Raw genomic sequence first — 23373 nt, forward strand, 5'->3', positions numbered from 1 at the left:
AGCAAAGTGATTCAGTTATACATATACATGTATCTATTCTTTTTCAAGTTCTTTTCCCATTTAGGTTATTATTGAATATTGAGCAGAGGTCCCAGTGCTATACAATAGGTCCTTGTTGGTTATCTAGAAGTATAGAATTTTTATTTTTTTAATGATTTTTTTTGGCTGTGCCACGTGGCATGCGGGATCTTAGTTCCCCGCCCAGGGATCGAATCCATGCCTCCTGCATTAGGGAGTGCGGAGTCTTAACCACTGGACCGCCAAGGAAGTCCCTAGAAGTATAGAATTTTTAAACTGGAAGATTCTTAGAGAGTATCTATCCAGTGTCTTAATTTCATCAATAACCTTGGAAAGTTCCAGAGAGGTTTTTGTAACAGAATTACACAGCTAGGGATTATGTATCATTTTTGGACAATTGCAGCAATAACTTTGCTTCTGCCTGTCTATGCGTGGGGCATGCATGCATATTACCAAACTCTGGCTTTTGGAACCCCATTGCTAACTGGCTCCTAGAACTCAGAAATCCAGAGTCCCTTCACAGAGGTCCATACAGCATTAAACACACACCTGTAGGAGCTCTCCTGCTGATTCAGGGTCACCAGAAACACGCCCTGAACCTGCCCTTGCAGGAGCATTCTGTCCTGAACATAAGCACGGCTACCTTGGAGGGGGGGAGGCAGCAACAGTTACCATGACAAGGGTATGGGGTTGGGGGTGGGTAGAGCTGCTCATGTTTTGCTCTTTCATAACATAGAGAAAATCCACGCTGGGCCAAATATAGCAACTTGTCGAGGGTGTTGCTTTGTTTTCGTTCTTACTGGTTTGCAGTTTATTTTTGAACGGATGTGTAGCCCTCCTCAATGGCCAGCTTTTGCTTTTGGCCCTCCTGTAAGTTTTGTTCTGCCGTTGCAGCCTCTGAGGTTGCTTGTTAATCCTCCAGCAAACACAACTACCCCTTCTCTGCCCAACTTATCTTCCTCCCCTGTAGCCCTGTGTATGGAGATCACTGTTCCCCAGCCCAGAGGAGCAAAGGCCAGCAGTTGTGTCCATGGGAGGGAAGCTAGCTGGACTTAAGTCTAGGCCTGTCCTTTTTTATCTGTCTTAACGCTTCAGCTGGAGGACAGCCCTGACTTTTCCTGTTCTCCCTCCTCTCCCCCATCTCACCATCCTCTCTCGCCCCGACTCAGGGGAGAGGTTTCTTGGCTTGCATCAGATTTATACTGACTTTCCACTCCATGTACTTAGGTATCCGCACCACTGTCAATTTTGTTTTGGAAAATTCACTAGATATAGCGAGAGAGAGAAAATACGTATAATGTATAGTGGCGGGTGAGACTTCAGATAAAATGATCTTGAATTGCTCAGGCCTTGTGTATGATGTCATAAAGAGTGTGGTCAGTCCAAGAATGTGTCATAAAGCTTTGGGACATCAAAAGTAAAAGAACGTAACTGTCCGTCCTTCCTTCCTTCACAGAGCATTCTCTATACCCCAAGCCCCACTGGCAGGCAGGCATTTTTGTGTGGCATTTGATAAATCTTTTACTCTTTTCCTTCATCTACTCAATGCAAAAACCAGCACATGCTGGGCTTATAGCATAAACAAGACAGGCAGAGTTTCTCTTCTGGTGGAGCTGACAGTCTAGGGGCAGCAAGCAAAAGCAAATAAGCAAATAGAGAAATGAGATGCTTTGAGGTAAGAGGCATGAGAAAATAGGAAAGGAAAATGTGCAGGAGAGATAAGAGGTGTGTGACTATATTTGGAGGTTTGGAAGGAACTTCAGGCGGAGACCTGAATAAGCAGGAGCCAGCCTTCCTCAAAAAATATTTGTCCACCAAGGAGCTGCCTCTGGCCCCAGCTGCCCTGGGCTGCCTGTTTAGCCCGGGCTTAATTCCAATTGAGTCTTCACCTCAGAACGGGTGGAGGTGAGAGGTCAAGCAGCTGCTGAAAGTGGAGTAACCCAATCTTGGGGACGAGTCAGCCCTTAATAAGCATCCAGGTAGTCCTTTGAAAGATGAAACCTGTGGCCAGGTCTCCCAGAGCCAGGAGATCAAGTTTCAGTTTTAATCACGAAACCAAAGAGATGCCCCTGCCTGTATCCCATCTTGCTAAATTTCAGCTTCTCCAGGAAGAGGGTTTCCTGTCTCAGCTCCTGGGGGCCCCGGTGTGCTTACCTCTTACAGATACCGGCTGCCCCTGATGATGCTGAACGAGGAAGCCGAGTTGGATGGGCTTATGAAATGGTAGGATGGAAACAGAGGCCCTAGATGTTGTGTGCGAGCGGGTGATGAAAATCGTGTGGGTGGTGAGGACCGGTTGCCGGGACTGTGAGAGTTCAGATTTGTGGGCTGCAGCTCAGATTATGACATCACAGATGGATGGGACCACTTTTGAGTCCAGAAGCATGAATACCTTTTTCCCCTCTGCTTAGTTCCCACGCACCTGGCAAAATTTCTGTTAAACACAAGGCGAAGCAATGTGACGGGAAGATAGACAGTGCCCACGAAATACCCCTGTTCGTAGCTCCCATTTTGGGCACTTGCTGTGTGCTAGACACTGGGTTGTGCAGTTGACATGCATCGTTTGGTCTAACCCTCTTAACGTGTTATACAGTAAGTCATAGTACTATTCCCATTTTATGGATGCAGAGAGTGAAACTCAAAGAGGTTAAGGACCATGCCCAAGGTCATCCAGAGAGTAGGCAATGGCCAGGATGTATCCGGGTCTGACTTAAGAATCCGTACTCTTCACAATGTCGCTTCACGGCCTCTTTGTGCAGGTGCCAGAGTAGGACAAATGGGAAGATGTGACCTGTGTTCCTAAAGGCATTTTCTGAAGTGATTTCTAAAGATGTTTGATATGGGCAACTTTCCAGAATTAGCTCAGTTGCTAGCCGTTTAATGGATGAATAAGTGGGATCGGGGGTGGAGGTGGGAAGCAGGGAGAGGGAGAGACATGGGTGGAGAATGATTTCCAAGACTGGGTCTTTTCTTTATTTGACTCTAGTAAATTTTAACAAGGCCCCTAATGAAATCCCAATGCTTAGCAGAGCCTCCACGTTTACAAGTCACTGGCCCGAAGTGGAGGAAGGGAACTTGAGACCCTGGCGCTGGGTTCAGTCCTGAGCCAGGCTGGTGAGAAGGAGCTCTGTGTAGGACACACCTGCCCAGATACAGCAACAGAGTCCTGCCATGGACACATCGCTGGCCCCAGCTCCTTAGACGACATAACCCCGGGTCAGGGGCTGCCAGTCAAGGAGACCCTTGAAAGAAATACTCAGATGCAGTTATCACAGGTCTGCTGAGCTTTGCATCATTTTGCTTTGGAAACATGACAAAACAGACGTTTGTAAGGAGTGTTTTGGTGATCATCAAAATCTTTTTCTCATTTCCCAGTCTAGAAGATGCCCTTTCTCACACAGCAAAAATGGCTTCCACCCACAATGAAGAGTTACTGTTGTTTGCATTAACTATTTAGTGGGGATGATAAATAATATTTATAACATATCAAAGTACAAAGAATAAAAAATGACAATAAAACTGGTTCCTATCTTCCAACACTTTAAAAAAATAAAAAGAAAGAAAGAAAAAATTTCCCCTGTCCTTGAAGTCCCCCTCTGTAGAGTGAAAAATGAAATGTTTATCAAAGTGGGTGGTGAAGGCTTCCCCAGAATCCTATTCTTTATTTCCTACAACATACTAACTAAAAAAAAAAAAAAGCACCAGCTTGTGAAATGGCGAAAACAGCTGCAGTCCATTTGCTGATAACAGCACCAGGTGACTTTTCAAGTCTGGTTGTATTTTTTCCCTTCTCTTTGGCCTGCTGTCCATAAGTAGAGATTTTAGGATGTGTAAAAACACTGAGCTCTGACAGAGGGGTCCCTCCCCCCGGCAGTGGCTGTCTTGAGTGTACTGGACAGTGCATGCCTCAGCCTCATCTCCTCTGGGGTCTCCAAGGTATCCCCCAAAGTCTGGCCCCGTTCTTTGCATAGCTCTCTTCTCCCTAAATCACCATCCACACCATCTTCGCTGAGCGGCAGTGGAGTCAGGCTATCTTTTTGGTAGGTGGGTGTCCCCTGGTCTGGGACATAAGAGCCGAAGGGTTAACAGCTGGACCTATCATGAGTCTCATCATCCTGGAACCCATAGACAGTGGAGACTTGACCGTGGTCACCTTACCTAGTAAAGTCATTTCCTAGTTCTGGTTCTTTTGCCAGCCAGAGAGGGGTCATCTGGAATCAGGCACCCCTGAAACTCCAGGCTTCACGAAAGCTTGTGAGAGGCATTTGGGAACTGAATTCAGTGGTGTCATCTCTGCAGTGCCAGAGCTGGGGCCAGGCTGGGACTCTGTGCTGGCTCTGGAGCAGAGAAGCCTGGGAGCTGGGGCAGGATTGGCTTACAGCTTTGGTCCATGTGGGCTTAGCATCTTCAGCAGGCTCAGCTTCCCTAAGCCCCGTGTCTTTTTCTGAAAATAGTAAGACCCTCATTTCTCATCTCACCAGGTTACTGGGAGAATCAAACGATACAGTAAATGTGAAGGAGCTTCATAAACTGTAAAGCACTCCAAAAGTAAAAGGCATTGTGTTCGAACAGGTGTGACTCTCGGTCCACAAACTCAGTTCTGCAAATCCTGGTACGAATTTTCATCCACATCGTTTTTGTCACCTTAATTTCAACGTCAAACCCAAGCTAGGGTTGCCAGGATTAGCAAATAAAAATATAGGGACCCCCCCCCCCAGTACAGGGCCTCCCGTACGGTGTCTGGCAAGCTTACCACTATCCCTCCAGGCCACCAGGAAACCATGGTAGGAATTGTTTGGGATCCACCCTCTCTAGGGACCTGTGCATCATCAAAGTAAGGCAGAAACCAAGCAAGTTACCTTTGGGATGTGTCGTTATTCCCTCCTTAGGGCTAGCAGCTCTCTGTGGTCACATGGGCAACGTGAGAATTTTTTTTTTTACAGGATCACCTTTGGTCCTGTGTTAATCTAGACATACCACCCAGCCATTGCTTGTTGGGGTCTTCCTAGGCAGGAATCCTGAGGCTAAGTCCTCTTTGCCTGGGCACCCAACAATCCTAACCTCAGTGTCAGTGTCTCTCTTCTCTTTCTCTCCTCTCTTTCACTCTCACTCTCATACTCACCTTACCTTGCCCCCAGCCCGGGGATATTTCTTTCTATTCTGGGTGAAAGCCCCTCTCGACCTTGGCTTTCTCCAGTTCGCGTTGCTTCTTCCTCCAAATCCTCTTTTGCCTTCTCCTCTATAAACCCTACCGGATCAACCCTGAGCCTCAGCTTTTGGAATACCGAAGTCAGGGAGTCTTGCAGTCAACCTCTCCTTTCTCTCTGGAATGTACCATTTCTAAGGGAATGAAGACAAGGCTGATTGGCTACTTGCTTGAGGAGAGAAGAGAGGAAAGGAGATAACTGATGAAAAATTAAATACAAATTAATCATTCAAAATATGTTCCAGCCATAATTAAAATGGTGCGCATTTAACACGTTGTTTTTTTGTTTTTTTGGCCGTGTTGGGTCTTCGTTTCTGTGCGAGGGCTTTCTCTAGTTGCGGCGAGTGGGGGCCACTCTTCATCGCAGTGCGCGGGCCTCTCATTATCGCGGCCTCTCTTGTTGCGGAGCACAGGCTCCGGACGCGCAGGCTCAGTAGTTGTGGCTCACGGGCCTAGTTGCTCCGCGGCATGTGGGATCTTCCCAGACCAGGGCTCAAACCCGTGTCCCCTGCACTGGCAGGCAGATTCTCAACCACTGCACCACCATGGAAGCCCTAACACGTATTTAATTACACCCTATAGCATGGCATTTCTTTGCTGGTCTTTTCCTGCCCTACATTTAGCATTTGGGGAACGGTAAGCACCATGCTTTTTCTCGTCTGCTATCTGACCTGAAGTAAGTGCTCAGTGAATGTTTGTTGAACTTGTTTTGGTGGCTTATAGCTGCTTAGTGGGATGTGGGATGTGGCATCAGCTGCAGGGCTATCCCCATCTGGATCCTAGGCACCTTTCTGGAAAGTTGGCTGCCCTGTGGGTTACTGTTGGCTTGTCCTTCATTGGCATGGGCTGAGTGGGCTGGGGGAGCCAGGCACAGAAAAGTGACATGGAAAGGAGCTGGTGGATACCCAGAATGCACCTCTTTGGCAAGGAGAGAGGAAAGTGTTTGCAACCAGACTCTCTGTGTGACACTTGGCATCATTTCCAATGAATGATATCTTTCCGAGAGCTTGCAGAGTTTGTCAGCTGACTTAACCAAGTTATGATCACCCAGAGACACAGCTACATGGGGTCTGGAAAGTGAATTAGCAGGCTGAGGGGCTCCGGAGTTAATGGGGAGCACATGCTGTGGAATGCAAGTTTCCAGGGGAGGCAGACAGTGTTCTGTTTTGACACCTTTGGAGGATCTTTCGCACTTGCTTTGTGTTCCAAGGCAATCTCTCTCTCTCTCCTCATTTACCTTTCCTGGTTTCTTCTAAAAAGAGCAGTAACGTTTGTTCGTATTGAAACGTTACCTGGGGTGCAGAAAGGTCGAGCTGCCTTTGCTCAAATCGTGGCTCAACCACTTAACCAGTATTATGACCGCAAACAAGTTAGCTCATCTCGGAACTTCGGCTTCCTCGTTAGTGAAATGCAAATAATAACAGCACATATGTAAGTTCACTGCGACGTGGTGCAAGGGTCACGGGAGAAAACGCCTGGACGTGCTTGCTGCAGCACCTGGTGTATGGTAAGGGTGTGGTGAAAGTTTGCTGTTATTGTGTTTGGAGTCATCCATCTGTGAGGCAAAGGAAGGGCAGGAAGATTTCCCAATTTAAAAGGGCATGATGAGACCTAAAGAGACCAAGTGGCTGGTCCAGACTTACAAGGGAAGTCAGTAGCTGAGCTGGAAGCCCTTCCTCAGTGAAGGGGTGGACCTGGCCAGGACCACTAGCTCAGTGGATTTCTCTGGCTCCTTCCAAATGCCAGCTCTGGCTGTTACGACAGCCTCTTCCCAAGCCTCCGTGTTCCTCTGTCTGGCCAGAGAAACCAGGCCCCGTTCCCTGTGTGCTCTTCCTTCTCTGGTCTCCTTCCAGTCTCACAGCGCCACAGCACAGATTATGTCCTGACCCTACGATGAGTCACCCCATTTGCCTTGTTTTATAGGAGTCTAGAGATCCCTTTCTCCACAGCACCCAGAATTTTTTCTAACTCACGTCCTGCCAGGGATGATTTCTTTCCATCACAAAGAATTGATGTTGTTTTTGCTTTTTAATCTCTATCTTTCCTTATATCGGCTTTACCCAGGAGAAGGATAAAGTTATCATCACTTCACCAAGAGCCATCTAGAGCTGGGAGTGTACGCCCAACATCGTAGTGGGATGACCGCTCTCTAACCCTCTAATCCCAAGGGAAAGTGGTCAGTTCTCCCGGAATGGGGCCCCATGAAGCCCAGCACTAGAACCTCAGGCTGGCTGTACTGCAAGGAAGTCACCCTGTTTGGGTCCCATTAAGGCAACAGGGAAAAAAGGAAGGTGAGGAGGGAAGATTAATATCCAAACTAACACCCAAGGATGACTTCCTTGGCTCTGAGTGTTCCAGCTAGAGAATCCATGGGGATCCCAAGAGCTCTAAAAGCAAAATGTGTGTGTGTGTGTGCACGCATGCACACACACACACACGCTTGTGTACAACTTAACTGCATTGGGAAGAGGCCATCTTCAGCTCCAATAAATCTTGGAAAGAAAAACTATTGAAAGGAGCTTTCTGCTTTGAGAAAGTCAGTATAAAATGGTAGCAGAGCAAGTCGGTATATATTCAGCTAGGCAGACAGGGTGCAGTGTATGCAGGCAGACACACAGACTGTGTACCCCAAAATACACACTTTCAAGTGCACACACACGTGCACAGGTAAAATGTAAATACATTTACCCGCCTATCCGGAAACTCCGAGACCCTCTCTACCTAATCTCATTTTTAAAGTCTATTGTTTGGGGATCAAAGAACATGTAGAACGAGGTTGGGGCCAGAGGGGTAACTTAATGTCCTTCCCCTTCATCCTTATGATCGTGGCGTGGGTGAGGGGGGTCCCCCGAAATTGCCAGTGAGTTTACCTCCTCCTGGTCTGCCAGGGAATGAAGGTTAGAAGGCCAAGGACATGGGCTTTATCTTCTACTCAAAGGGTGCTTGGGTGGGAGGCACTCGGAGTCGCTGGTAGAGCAATCTCTCATTCGGGGAAGTTTGGGCAGGAAAAATACAAGTGGAGGTGAAGAGCTAGGATTGCTCTCATTGGGTTTTCAAATCCTATTTCTAATAGTAAACCCCAAGTTATCATCATCTCTTTGTGCTCAGAGAGGTGGAAGTGTGTGCGTGCATGTGTGTGTGCGTGCGTGCATGTGCGTGTGTGTGTGAGAAACAGGGAGGGAGAGAGAGGAGAGAGGTTGGCGGAGAAGAGGCAGTCTTTAAATTTTAAAGATAGTCTGCAATGAAAGATTTAACTGTTTAAAAAACAAAAACCCTCTTAGTCCCAGACCACGACTTATGTGCTAGCGTGGGAGGCTGGGGGCTAGTGAAGAGAGGGTCGCGGGGCAGATTCCTAATGGATCCTGTGGCGAAGCGTGCTGTAAGGGGTAGGGGAACCAGCCCCGTGGACGGTTGGATACAATGCACATCTACGAAACTCTCTAGCTGTTGGCCCACCTCTTAGGTGGGGAAGGTAATCTTTGCTCTCCTTATTTTTTAATCAGATTTCTACAAATTGTTCATTTTTATACAATTTTTAAACGTTACTTTCCATTTACAGTTATTACAAAATATTGGCTGTGTTCCCCGTGTTGTACAATACATCCTTGAGCCTATCTTACACCCAGTAGTTTGTACCTGCCACTCCTCCACCCCTATATTGCCCCCCGCCACATACACTGGTAACCACTAGTTTATTCTCTATATTTGTGAGTCTTCTGCTTTCCTTATTTTTATGATTATCCTGTAAATGAAATAGATGATTGGAGCATGCAGAGTTGGTTTAAAGTTAAGCATATACCCTGCTTCAGAAGATGGCCTGGCTGGTGGATGGTCATACAGTGACATAGCAGATGCCTGGGGAATCAGACATTGCCATTGGGAAGGACGACTGTTTTCTCGGCTGTCTTCTCCCTCCACTTAGATGATGGCTCTAATCTCATGATCTGGGCCTGGGCCTGCTTTGTTCACCATGACATTCCCGGGGCCTAGCACAGTACCTGGTATTGAGTACATGTCAGCAAATACCTGTTGAATTTCCTATGGGCATTTTGGGGAAAGTTGCTATGGCCCTGGACATTTCTGTGTCCTGACATTTGGTCGCAAAACTAACCTTTAGTGATAACTCAGGCTGCCTTTGAGGCATTCTGCACTGTGTTTGCCGAGGCTGTGTTACAGCCAAGTGGAGGAGGGGACTATACTTTCCAGGGCGAGGACTGTGTCTATCCCGCTATCCTGTATCTGCCACGCTAGGAAAATATCTGGAACGTGGTAGGTACAATATTTGTTGAATGAGTAAACGAATGAAAGAATGTTACAGCTCTGTGTTTTCCCATATCCTGATTGTCCAGCTGAAGAATGAAACTGGGAATGTACTTACTGGTACTATCACGAGTGCCATTTGCAAAGCCATTCTAAATGACATTGGGTTGAGTTGAACTTAATGTCTTTGTTCTCTTTCACCCCTGGCCCAGGTCGTCAGGGAAGATGTTGGTGATGATGGTGACGCTTACCATAAGTTGAGAGCTACTGTGTGCTGGAAACTCTCCTATCCATTTTACCTGCAGAAGCCTCATAGCCGTTATATAATGCGGTTACTCGATTTCTCTGGCTTGCACAGAAACTGAAGCCCAGAGGGGTTAACCCACATATCCAAAGCCACACAGTTAGGAAGGCATGGAGGCATATTTTAATTCAGGCCCGTCGTCAGACTCCAGAGCCCCTTCTCTTACCTTCATGTCATACTGAACAATATCAGACCCAGCGTTGGAGGGAGGCCCAGAGGGGTCAGTAAAAGCAGCCAGAGAAAAACAAATTGTAGGGAGTCTATTATGGTTGATCTCAAAAGCCTTGTGTGACCTTGTATGTTCTCCAGAGGACATTCCGAAAGCCGGTGATTTACCATGGCTCCCTGGCTAGGGAAGATCTCCAGGCAGCCAGTTCCCCAGACCTGGGCCTCAGGGCTCCAAACCAAACCCAGTAGGGACCCCAAAGCCACAGCCCCATCGACTTTTACTTCTCTTAGATGAACAGAAGATCAGCCCCTCCGATGTTGTGTTTTTGTTCCAGGCGGGTCATGGGCTTCTAGCCAAAAATCCTTTCAATTAATGAACTAGGAACAGTACCCATGAAGAAAATCAGAACCAGATAAGAAGAGAAGGGCCCTCGTGCTCAGAGCAGAGGAGGGGAATGATTCTTGGATTATGCTGATGATTTACCAGTGTTTTCCTAACGTGAGAATCAGTCAGCAGGGGCCTGGGTTTTTTATGAGGGAGGAACCTCTTCCAGACAGCTCTCTCCCCAGCAGTCCCGATAAATCCCGGCAGCCCCACTTCCAGGGCGAGCGCTCCCCTCTCCAGAGTCACGGTGTCAAAGCCTGTTTAGCTGTTCCTTACTTATCGGCCGCAACCTCAACATTAGTTCATGCTTGGAATATGAAGCCATTTCATATTTAGCCTTGTTTTATCTGGCAAGGAGCCTTCCAGAAAAACAGGAGTCCCCTGCTGGTGCTGTTCGGCTCTTATATCTTTATAGTCTCTCGAATTGATTTGACAGAGCAATCACAGGCCATGGGTGAGACCAAACGCTTTTCTCAGCAACAGGCTGGGGGACCCAGCGGGACTGCACATCCCACCGCCCTGGAGCTGGTCCAGCCGTGTCCGCGTTAACCCGAGGGGGTGTGTGCAGGCCCTCGCCCACTCTGGCCCGTGCAGACGGGCGCCCCAGAAAGAGTTTCCTTGTGGCAGTTGTCTGCTGGGAACCTCAGACGAGAGCAAGGGTGTCTGGCGAGCCGTTAGCAATGGCTTTTGCCACAAAACGTTCTAGAAGCTGAGGGGTCAGACACCCCCAGAAGGTGTTGCAGGCTCTTGGAAGGACTTCTCCAAAGCCACAGTGAGCTTTGGGAAGATTTGCCAGGTAACCTGGCCTGCTGGGAAGCTAAGGTTCACATTCTACCAGCCCCAGATAAGTTGAGAGGGTTTTAACCCAAGGGGACAGTGACAACTTGAAATGATATACAGAATCGTGTGTGTGCAAACGTACACTCAGTTTTCTGGGAAGGGGGTCTGTAGGTTTTAGTAGGTAAGCAAAGGGGCCTATGACCTCAGTAAGCTTAAGAACCCATGAACTAAGGCAGCTTTCTCCAAAGTATACATGCCCCACTGGTGGTTTGAGGTGATTTTAAGTACAGCTCACACAAAGTTCTTATTTTATTAACCATGTACTGGTTTTCATGTGGGTTAAAAAATACATATGTATATGTATAACTAATATATCAAGTTTATGATTCACAGATATTACAGATCAAGGTGAGGCTAAAACAGATTATGTAAGTAAACATAAGGGTCAAGTGGATAAGGATAAAAGAAGTAAATAAATAGTAGTACAAGTTCTATGCTTCTGTGGCAGAATTCACTGATGGTGAATAGGGAACTATTTGTATCAAGGAAGAAAAACATGGGAGAATCCAGCCCTCGTTACCTCTTGTCCCAACAACTGAGATGTTTCTAAATTAGACCCCCTGATTCTAGTCTCTTCCACCAGTCACCTGCACACCATTGTCATTCTAATACCCACTCGGATCGTGAGACTCTCCTTCTCTAGAACACGTGATGGCTCCCTATGGCCACCACATTTTCTCCAAACTCCTCTAACTGGGTTTCCAAGCCCAGCCATCTAGTTGATGTTACCCTCACTGTTTCCTACTCTGGAAACTCTTCTCCTGCCAGACCGTTCTTTTCACTGTCCCCCCAGCTCCCACATTCCATGTTCATTTCTGCCTCGTTGCTTTTGCTGGTATAATTACTTGCACATCCTGTGCTGCTTATTCCTCTCTGGAGCCCTTGGCCCTACAAATCTGTTGTTGGCAGTTCCCACCGGTGTCTCCCTTCTCTGGACTATTGCTGCCTTGCAAGTCTGCCTGTCAGAAAAAAAAGGGGACTTCGGGTTAATTACCACTTCATTTGGCACCAGTAAGCCTGGACACAGAGAGGAGCTGGAGCCGGGGGTCTAAAACTTCCCTTCTGGCTTGTTGAAGTTGTTGACGAAAGAGGATAAGTTTGGGATTAATCATTGAAAAACAAGTGAGATAAACTCTTGGTTTCCAGAGATAGTAACTCCTTGGTCCTCCTCCCAGCTTAGGTTATCAAAACCAAGAATTGTTCATTTTTCACAGTTTATGAGGTTTATCTTTGGCCTGTCAGGAGATGCTGACAGAGAAATGAAATTGGTCTGCTTCTAGTCTATTTCACTTTCTCATTCCCACTCTCATAACAAGTTGAAATGCTCCACTATAAACACTTGAGGAGAAAAAAAAAAAAATAGAGATATAAGCAGCAAATTGCACTGCCTCTTATAGTTATTTTGCGTTTATATCTTAACCTTTTATTGTTAAGGCCAAATTTGAAAGAGGTGGTGAGGGACACGCTCCCTTTATTTCAAGCAGAAGGTGAATTTTTAATGACTTAGTAGGGGAGGGTGACTGAAAATTAATAAAGTGGGCTAGTTTGAGAACTTCTTATTTTCTCAGGATTAGGCAGAGAAGATGCAGGGTTGAAAAATTAATGACAGAGAGGCACTAGATGTGAGGAACTGTGAAGTTTTGGCTGAGATGTTTTCATTTCATTCCCATCAGACATTCATTAAAACATAGCAAAGCATTTATAGTGAAATGAGTTGGAGAAAGACAAATACTACATGATAGCGCTTATATCTAGAATCTAAAAAATTATGCAAATGAATCTATATACAAACAGACTCACAGACAGAAAAGAAACTTGTGGTTACCAAGGGGAGGGGGGCTGCAAATTAAGAGTATGAGATTAACAGATACAAACTACTGTACATAAAATAGATAAGCAACAGGATTTACTGTGTACCGTGAGGAATTATATTCAATATCTTGTAATAACCTATAATGGAATATAATCTGCAAAAAAAAAAACCTGAGTCACTATGCTGTACACCTGAAAATAACACAATATTGTAAATCAACTACACTGCAATAAAAAAAAATAGCAAAGCATTTAGAAAACGGTGAGTGGTTTGAAATGTGAAAAGTATGACGTACTTGCAGAAAAGCATTTTTTTCAGCAGAATGGGATTATTTCTATGCCTCTGACATATCACAACTTTGCTAATAAGTAAGATGACAAAGGAACAGATTTCTTAGAGGCACCTTGCTCAGTCAGTACAGAATTCACTAAAAAAATGTTCCTGAAACAAATGACAGATTAGTGGGAAAAGTTATTTAAGAAAAGCTGTAGTACTAAAACTTAAAAGTAATTGCTCCGGATTGTTATTATTGAACAGTCAGTCAATGAGTATTTATCAGAGGCTTACAGTATGCAGGAGGTTGTTATAACCGGCAGGCGTGTATCTTTCTTTCTGTGGCTCTCTTTGTATTAAGGTAATTTCTAGCCATTCTTTACTGCGGTTCGACTCTATATTATATGAATCACCTCATGCTGTGACTTCTAATACCATCATGTTTCTGTTATTAGTTCTTACCTAAAGGTTTTTTGTTATGGTTCTTGTTTTTAAGTTGTTGAATATTGTCTGTGATCCCTTTGTTTTTCTCTTGGTATAATTCTGAATTGTAGACTTAAGCATTAATGCAGTTGAAAGAACTTTCCAGTTCTGGAAAAGGTCATGTTAGTAACTTACAATTTTTTGCGTTCTTAAACAATTTTTTTAAAGCAAGTCACAAGCATGTTTCAGAATCTCCAGCCTTGCCCCAACCGGCCCATGGAGTGGTGGTGTAGCACCGTGGCAAGAGGCAGGGGCCCTGCAGGCAGAGCACCTGAACTTGACTTTGGGGTCCTCCACTTACTGGCTGTGTCACCTTTGGCTTCTGCCTGAGCATCTCATGCCTCAGTTTCCTCATACGTAGAACTGATGTGAATAATATTACATGTACAGTATAGCGGTGCCGTAGGAGTTGATGGGTTAATACATTGATTAATGCAGTAATTAATTGTATTAATAACAATCAGTGGGTTAATACATGCCTGGCCCATTCTTGGCTCTCTCCCTGCATGTTGACTGTTGCTATTCCTACCTGCTAGGAAGCATTCAGCGTTACCATTATTTTCCCATGTAGCGATCTGGAAATATCGTATCACTTCTTAATAATGATCACAGCATTTATTGAGCACCAATTTCTGCAAATGATGGGGAATGCTTTCCCCACCCCACCCCCACTCCTCCTATTTCCACAGACGGGCGGGAGCATCCAGGCCCCAAGAGGAAACGTCACGAAGGGCTTCAGGCTGTCTGCACACCCCTTCACTCACTTCTCCCTACTCCGGGCCCCAGGCTACAAGGTCTCTGAGCTCAGGAGCAACAGTGAGCCCCGCAGGTCCCCTTTTATATAAATCTCCCAGCTCACAAGTGCGCATCAGCTCCGTGCCTGCCCCTGGGGTTTGTGGGGACTGTCCCTCGTGTACCCTCTGTTCACACCCCTGGGTTTGACAGCATGAGGCAGTGATTCAGATGAAACATGCCCCCTCCATGTACCCCACCCTCCCGCCACCCCCTGCTGGAGGCATCCTCCAAAGTTCTGGCAGACGACACTTAGGAAGTACAGGGGTTGGGGGCACAGCCACGCACCTGAGTCACGTCCTTTATTAAAGGAGCTTTATCAGCCATAAAGCCAACATTCTGGTCTCCATCTGCTTGATTACATTGGTCTGGAACGTGGAAGGGATGGGGTTGTGATTAGTTTCCAGGAAGCACCCCTAAAATACCCACGCCAGGCTCTGCATAGCTGTGTTATTTCCCTTGATCTGACAACCCTATGAGATAGGGATTATTATTCCTGTATATCGGGTCAGAGAACCAGGCTAAGAGAGATGAAACCAGCAACGTGAGATGAACAGCCTGCTGAATGAAGACCTGGGATTCAAACCCAGATTTGTCGGACTCCAGAGCTTGGGGTCTTGAGCCCCTCACCAGAGGTTCTCAGACTTGGAAGTTCATCCAGCATCCCCCAGGCGACTCACTGAAACACACCGCCTCCCAGAGTTTCTGATTCGGTGGATCTCAGGTGGGGTCCAAAAATCTGCGTTTCTAACAAGTTCCCAGGTGGTGCGGATGCTGCTGGTCTAGGGACCTCGCTGTGCTCTGTGCTCAGTCTCTTAACCGTCGCTGGCATTTCTTAGTTCCAAGCTTCAGAGTTCACTAGCACATGAAGTGGTATAAAATTTTGGTGCAAAACATTAGAACTAGGAAAGTAAGCTGATTTGAATTATTAACTAAGGTATCTGTGATCTTGCACAGAAGACAGATCATTTTTAAGGCATGTTGGAGGTTGTTGTACTTTCTAAAGCTAAAATGAATCAAGGAAAGGATGAAGGGACGTGTCACTTTAAAGCATGACAGAGCGTTTTATTCTTAAAATACATTTTCTGGTGACATTTTATTCTAGAGACAATTTGGATGACTTTCCTTCTTGGAATTCTGTGAAACTGGAACCATCCCTGTGTCCCAAGTGATTCGTAGAATTGATTACTGACAGCTTCCACCTGGTTTTGAATATGAACGAGACAGAGAGAGAGAGAGAGAGGAGAGAGAATGAATAGACACGAAGAAATTGGTTCCAAATTCAGGAAAGGGTGATTAGATGAAGGATAGAGCCCCTGGTCTTTTATAGACACCAAAAATAAGGCCAAACAGGGGCTATAGGTGGGTGTGAAATGCCGTGGACAAATTCAGGCGTGCCGAAATACCATTCCCATGAACCTGATTTTGACCCTTAAGTCCCCATCTTACCGTGCTGGTTGGGAACTCCACGTCAGTCACTCCCTCGATCTTCTTCCTCTCCCTCAGCATCCCTCCCAGCAGAGTTAGGAGTTTGAAAGGTGCCCAGCAACACACGGTGGCAGCACTGGCCCCCGCCCACTGCCCTGGCCCCCTGAGGTCCCTTGGAATGCAGCAGCTCTGCTTTTCCTGAGCTTTGCTGGGAAGGGGAATTTTTGGCAAGGCTTCTAGACAGGCCACACAGCTGTGACTCCTGGGGTCTTTCCCCTCCCTGAGGCACAGTAGGAAGCAAGGCCCCTCCCAAATCTTTGGGCCCCAGGCATAGCTTCCCCTCTTGAACGGTGTTCCCTCCCCCAACCCTCCGAGCCCTCCAGAGGTGCCGAGCACAGCTTTTCCCAGATCACGATGTGAACTCTCAGGGGACCAGCTCCCAGGCCCTGTGTCCTAGAGAGTGCAGGTGTCACTCCTAGGGAAGGGGCTGGCAGGTGTCAAATCCCTAGTGTATGGGGCAGAAAGCTGAGTTCCACTGGGATAGAAAGAGGGAATGCCAGGAGATTGAGGGGGTCTTCGTCAGTGAGACAGTTAATCCCTCCCTCCCACTGTGATTTCTTGAGGGGGCTCTAACCTCGCCCCACAGCTGTGAAGATGACCTGCTCATCCAGCAGAACTGTATGTAGCGGTCACCTGCTGGTCCTGGAATGGCTAAAAGGATCCTAACCTTGACCAGACCATGAGCCAGATCCTGCCGTACACTGGCTCATCCCCAGCGCAGCCCGCCCACCTCATGAGGCAGGTCCAAGTCTCACTGGCTTCTGCATCCCAGTGGACGCCATAAACACACACCGGTGGCTGGGGCCCCTCTCTATCAGGAGCGCTACTTCCCGTCACCTTTGCCTGAGGATTGGATGGGCTGGCTGGATGCCAAATCACTGCCCAGCCCAGAGTGACATGACCACGTATGAAGGGCCACTGAAAAATCGGCTACTCTAACCTGCGTCAGGTAAACTCCTACAAGCCAAGAGTTGTCAAAGTGGACAGAGTTCCTCATGAGTTCCTGAATTCACCATTTTTAAGAAGTCAAACGGTGGCACCATGAAGGGGTTTGACCTTGTTACCGAAGCCCCCAAATATCAGTATGTCTAAGCAAGCCCAGGGTCATTGGAAGGCACTGATGATTTCTCTTGCATAAGTTTTAAGTACCTAGGGAAGAAGATTTCATTGGTGTTCATTAAAAATGAATACTTAACTCCAATCCAACCTCTTCCCATTCCCCCATCCACTTAAAATGGAACCATTTGATGTCACCCCGGTCTGAAATAGGAAGGGATATTTGTAGCTCAGATGCCCCGTGTTGACTTCAGCCCAGGGTAAATCGTGTGTGTCTGGGGAGGAGGGGGGCGGGCTGGGCTCTGGGGGGGTGGGGGGGCATTCTGCTTGCAGACCCAATGTCTCTGTGTTTATGCCTCCACCTGAAAAGCAAAGGCCTCCCTGGAATGGAGGAGCTGCCCCAGAACAGAAGTCTGTTCCCTCCTTCTTCTTTCCCAGCTGCCCAGCCACACTGAGCTTCTGCGAGCTCTGTGGGCTCCTGCTCTGTGCCTGGTGCTGTACTAAGTGCCTTTATGTACATTAATGATCTTGGCAGTCACCAGTTGAATGTATGGGGGAGGCAGGGTAGCAAGGGTGCTTATGGTTGGTCAAGAGGAGCCAGAAAGGATATCCTTGCTGGAGGAATTGGATTCAATAGAATTCTTTCTGTGAGAAATGAACCGTAGTTCTCCAGCTCTGCATGAGAACAGAGCCCAGATAGCCAATGTGTTTTGGTCTTGCTATCTGGAAGCTGGTCTGTGGGCAGAGTTGGCAGGTGCCAGCTTGATGCTGGTTTGCCAGGTGAGCACTTATGCCACAAAGAGGGACAGGAGGTGGTGAGGAGCAAGAGAAGCCACCATTGAAGACCCCAGGCTCCCAATCCATTGGAACCATTTCCATCTGACTAATGAGAATCATTTATTTTGCAAATGTGTCAAGTGTGTCCTCTTGGGGGAAGAGCCTTCTTGACACTGATAATTCTCAATTTTCTAACAGTAGATTAACCAGGGTTTATTTTTTTTCTTCCTTTTCCCCTAATACTATTCAAATCATTGCCTTTCATCACTTAATCATTGCGTACCCAGAGAAGACAGACTAAGTTTAGTGTTAGTTTGTACAAACCATGACTAAGGTATCACAATTAGGAATGGGAGATGTAATTAATTGATAGGAGAATAAGTGACTTTTGGAGTCTCTGTTCTGTTGGGTGATCCAAATGGCTAATTTTCCCTGTCCTGTCCACACCGCCCCCCTTTTTAGCCCAGCCCTAAAGAGCTCCTTTGGGAACACTTTTCTGCTGTGTGTGCTGGAAAGCTCTGTGTGCTCTTACCATGTCAGTTTGCTTGGTTGCACTGTGAATATCCCAAGGTGTAGCGTACATGCTGCAGTTGAGGGGCGTGCATAAAAGATGGGGCTCTTAGGTAACATTCATTTGAATCGTGCCTCTATCCCCTACCAGCTATGAGATCTTGGGCAGGACACCAGTTCCTCTGTGCCTCAGTTCCCTCGTGTAAAAATGGGGCGAATAATAGCTCCTAACTTCCTAGGTTTGTTATAAGCATTAAATAAGACATGTGCAAAGTAGAAAGCCTGACACATGAAGAAGCTTAATGGCATTAAATATTATTATTGTGTTTGTCACCATTTTGACCGGGGGATGGAGGGGCTATTAATTTTGGAGGCGAGGTGGGATTTGTTTGGATGTATAAATAAATAATCTGGTTGGGAGTGGGAGGAGACCGAGACAGACAGATAACTGCATCCTGGGATGGTGCCTTTCCACCTTACAGGGTACGAGCAAGTTCCACATATGAAAGTGTGGAAAATAAAGGTGGGAGACGATGTATAAGTTAGGGCTCTTTTTCTGTAGGGATCCGGAAGATGCCTTTTGATTTGTTATATGCCCCAGAAAGTCCTGACGAGGCTTTTAACCAGCATCACATCTCTCCCAGCACCCAGGGTTCCATTTGCCCCATTTGTTCCTCAGCGTCATGAATCTTACAGGTCGTGGGGTTCTGGAGCCTTCCCACTCCAGCGCCTCTGGGACAAGGGTGTCTGCAGTCAGTCTGGTAAAATGCTTTTCTGCTCCTACACCTCTTCCCAAAGCCACACAGTAGCCCGTGAGGGGCAGTCAGAAGGAGAACCCCAGCCTCTGATTTCTCCTCCACGTCCCACAGGTGCCCTTCAATCCTAGCTGATTCTAAAAACCCTCCATCAGCTGCTGCTAGAAACTTACCTTCTATAAATTTCATTTTGCTTTCGTTTTTGTTTTTTATATTGTAACACGACATCAAGAGGAATCCGAGGGCTTTGCCAGAATGAGAAGAGGGAGGCCAATTTGGTCATGTTCTTACGTGGCTTTGGAGTTGGTGCAGCATGGAAGACAGGCACTGCCCAGGAGCGAGGTGGTGGCTTTCCGTGCCAGGCATCACTTTTTCTTGTTTTTATTTTCTGACTTTCATCATTTAGTCAGGTTTTTTTTTTTTTTTCCTGGTGACTTAGAAAGTATGTGAGAAAACAAAAACCTTTTGTCATCAATCGTAGTGAGGAGGTGGAAAAGTACGTAGTCACCAAAAATGGAAAGTACTTCTATGATGAAAGCTCATACAGAGCAGGTCATGAGGGCATCTCAAGAGGATGGAGAGGAGATCGCCCACCTGCGGGATTTTGTTACCTGACCTTTCACCTCGTGCTGCGTCGTTCTCCACGTCTCTATGGTGGGTTCCTGTCGACACTGCCTGCTTCCGAGGGGTTGCGGGAGGAGTCTCTGATTTTTCGGCTTTTACAAGGGTAGGATCCTCGCCTGTGGGTGCATCTCTTCCCCGACCCCAGGAGCCTGGACCAGAGCAAGGAGCCCCGAGTCCTGCTCGGTCCCATCTGCCTGTCGGCAGCTCCCTGAGGACCCGGCTCTTCTGCACTTGGCAGACGTCTCGGGTTTCCTCACTCCCGTGGGAGATGGAGAGGAAATGTGTATTTGCACTCGGAGAAGGAAGATAAATCTCTAAATGTCAGACCTAAAGCTTAGAGTGAGCACAGAAGGACTGTTTTCATCAGGGGCCCGACAGACCCGCGTGGGTTTCCCGGCCCCCAAACAACCATCTACTGAAGCCCCAGCGGCTGACCCTGCATGAGAGGCTCAGGGGGAAATCCTGCACCTTGTCACCCTTTCCAATCAAGAGAACTCTTTGAAGCTCACGCCGAGCTCTGGTGGTCATTGTTCTGCCTGTCGAGAGCCTTAGCTAATACCCACTGGCATTTTCTAGTACAAGGAGGGCACTGTATCAAACCCCAAGAAATGGAAATGCTAATGACACTGGGCTCTGAAACTGCAGTTCTTCTATGTTCGGTAATCCCGGGAGGCAGGCAGCCACTAGAAAATAGGCTCCAAGGAGTATTCAGTCATAGAGGGCAGTGTTTCTCAAACTGCATCCCTCGGAACCCTGAGGTTCCATGGACTACGTCAGGGACTGAGACAGGGGTCAGGGATCCGGAGGAAAAGGGCAGGGGAACGGGAAGCCCAGTGGCCAAGGCTCCAGGCCTTCTGCCTCCATTCCGGAACTTCTGTTTTCATCTGTTCTTTATGCTGTGGTTCTGCGTACTGCTTCATTGACAGAAGGTTCCACTGCTTTTTAAAAAAGAGCTTGAAGACCACTGACTGCTTTAGAGGTTCTATCCACAGGGTTCAAGCTATAATTATATCCACAGGAAAAAATAAATAAAAACCCATTTACAAATCCAGCTTAATTAGTCCTTGCAAAAAGTGAAAGCAAACCTTCAGCAGAATTCTACAGGATTCTGAGCCATCAGAATTCTTTTCTCCCTTTTGGATGTAGTTGAGGGTCCTTGCATCTGTCGTCGAGCCCCCTGCTCCTAACGCATAAGGTCACCTCGCGCTGTGTGGGACTAACTTCCATGGAGTCTGGCTGGAAAGGGAGCAAACTCAAAAAATCTTTGCTAGACCCTCCTAAAGCGCCTGAAGAAAACGCAGGGGGTCATTCACTTTTCTGCAAGGGGCAATTTCTCAACCACTGAACGGTGGCCCAGCAGAGGGAGGCAGGGAGGGGGCAAGTCCAGAGGCAAAAGCCATGGCTTTGGGCCAAAAGGTAAAAATGCACGTTTCCAGGAAAATTCGAGAAATTTGCCCGAGGCAGGTCCTACTCGCACACTGAGTTCTTATATGGGCCCTTTTACATTGCTGTTTGCTTTGCTTTTAAATAAAAAAGGAGTGTCTGCCAGCCAGGGGCCTCTCAGGCCCTGAAAGGGACGGCACAACAGCGTGGTCCCCACCCCTGCTCCCAGGCTTCTGGGTCAGAAGCAGCTGGGAATTGCAAAGGCCGAGTCAAGAGGGAAGTATGGGGGTAGAGGCAGCAGGAGTCTGGGCTGGGTTTGTACGGGGAGGGACAGGCAGGGCGGCCTCTCTGAGAAAGGGGCTTTCTCCTCTCAGGTTTCCAGGACAGGCTCTTGTAAACATCTGCCTGCTTCAGAGACTAAAGAGGATCTTCGTAGAGCCCCAGGCAAAATCAGGAGAGGAGGGCAAGCCTTTTCCTGGTTCTCTGGACAGACCACCATGGCACAGTGTATCCCACGACCTGGCTGCAGGTTTGCTGCTGGACCAAAAAACCAAGGTGGACGGCCATGGTTTATGACAACCATGACCCAGCCTCGGCGCCGGGGGCTGCTGTGTCCGTCCTGAGCCTGGGGCTGCAGGCCCTCTGTTCCCTTCACTGCCAGGCAGGTAGGGGGGGGCAGGCCGTGCATGTGCTGCTGAGAGCAGGATTCCAGGATTCTTCAGATCCTAGCCTTACCACTTTTTCCTTTTGAACCCTCTGAGCCTCAGTTTCTTCAGCTCTAAAATGGGGATCCAAATAGCACCTGCTTTGTAAGTCTTTCGGAAGGATGAGAGGAGACTCAGCTCAGTCCTTGGCACATAGTAACCACTCACATAAATATCCACCATCATTATTAGTTCACTCAGTTGGGAAGCGAGCACGTTAATCTAGTGTTTAGTAAAGGCACATGGTTTGCAGTAAAAAAGATATGGGTTCCAGTCTCAGCTGTGCCAGTTGCTGGCTGTGTGATATTTGATAGATTCCTTGACCTCTCTGAGCTTCACTGTCCCCATTTGCAGAATAAAGATGATAATGCACGTAAGTGCTTAGCACAGGGCTTGGCATTTATTAGCAAATAGTCAATAAATGATACACTTATTAGTGCCAACTCTCACATCTAGCACTCTCCAAGGAGAACTTAAGGGCTTGTTTTCCTGAAGCCTCCTCAGAGTGTGTTCTCCAGACTGAACCAGTGGTCAGCTGACAGACAAAAGCACTGATCCACCCGAGAGGGACCCTGTCCCCGGGTCCCCTAGACTCCCCTTTTGGAGCCATGCTTTTCAGGCTCTTGGCTGGGACAGGGACATCATTGTTTTCAACTTGTTGCATCTCATCAAATGTAATAAAGATAATGTTCTTTTTTTTTTTTTATAGCTACTTTATTTATTTATTTATTTATTTATTTATTTATTTATTTTGGCTGTGTTGGGTCTTCGGTTTGTGCGAGGGCTTTCTCTAGTTGCGGCAAGCGGGGGCCACTCTTCATCGCGGTGCGGGGACCACTCTTCATCGCGGTGCGCGGGCCTTTCACTATCGCGGCCCCTCCCGTTGCGGGGCACAGGCTCCAGACGCGCAGGCTCAGCAGTTGTGGCTCACGGGCCCAGCTGCTCCGTGGCATGTGGGATCTTCCCAGACCAGGGCTCGAACCCGTGTCCCCTGCATTAGCAGGCAGATTCTCAACCACTGCGCCACCAGGGAAGCCCAAAGATAATGTTCTTAAGGCTGCCAGGTGATGGTGGAAGGTACCGGGAGATAGAAGACTAGATAGAAAAGGGAAAGGGAAGAGACAGGATTTCACAGGATCTGTATCATTTAAGACAAAACGAAACAAAAATGTCTAACATGAAAACAAGGGCTTTCCTTGACCGTTTTGGAGCAGGAACTGGAGTTTCTCGCCCTATCCCACCCTCCCTGGTCCCCTCTTGCTCTCTCCTTTGTTGACTGGTGGTGGGGTGGGCAAGAGAGGAGATTGTGGAAGAGGAGGTGCTTGTGACCCACCAGGCCACAGCTGCCAGGGCAGAAGACAGACCTCCTGCCGGCCCATCTCTGCTTGCTGGGACTGTGGTCATTTCCCTGGTCCAGCCCATCTCCTCCACATCTTTAGGGGAAGGTGCTTAGGGATCCACGGCTAGGTCTGCAAACGGGAGCTCAGGACAGTATTCTGAAGCCGCATACAGAGGGGGAGAAGCGGCCTTGGGA

General features: G+C 47.5%; 1 protein-coding gene across 2 annotated transcripts in view; it reads left to right on the top strand.

Moving 5' to 3' along the window:
* SLIT3 (slit guidance ligand 3) overlaps nucleotides 1–23373 on the top strand; it is a 619558-nt gene that overhangs the window by 268800 nt on the left and 327385 nt on the right. The window lies entirely within an intron of this gene.

The sequence above is a fragment of the Balaenoptera physalus genome (genome assembly GCF_965194825.1).
Source record: "Balaenoptera physalus genome assembly, chromosome: 3".
In the NCBI taxonomy this organism is placed as follows: domain Eukaryota; kingdom Metazoa; phylum Chordata; class Mammalia; order Artiodactyla; family Balaenopteridae; genus Balaenoptera; species Balaenoptera physalus.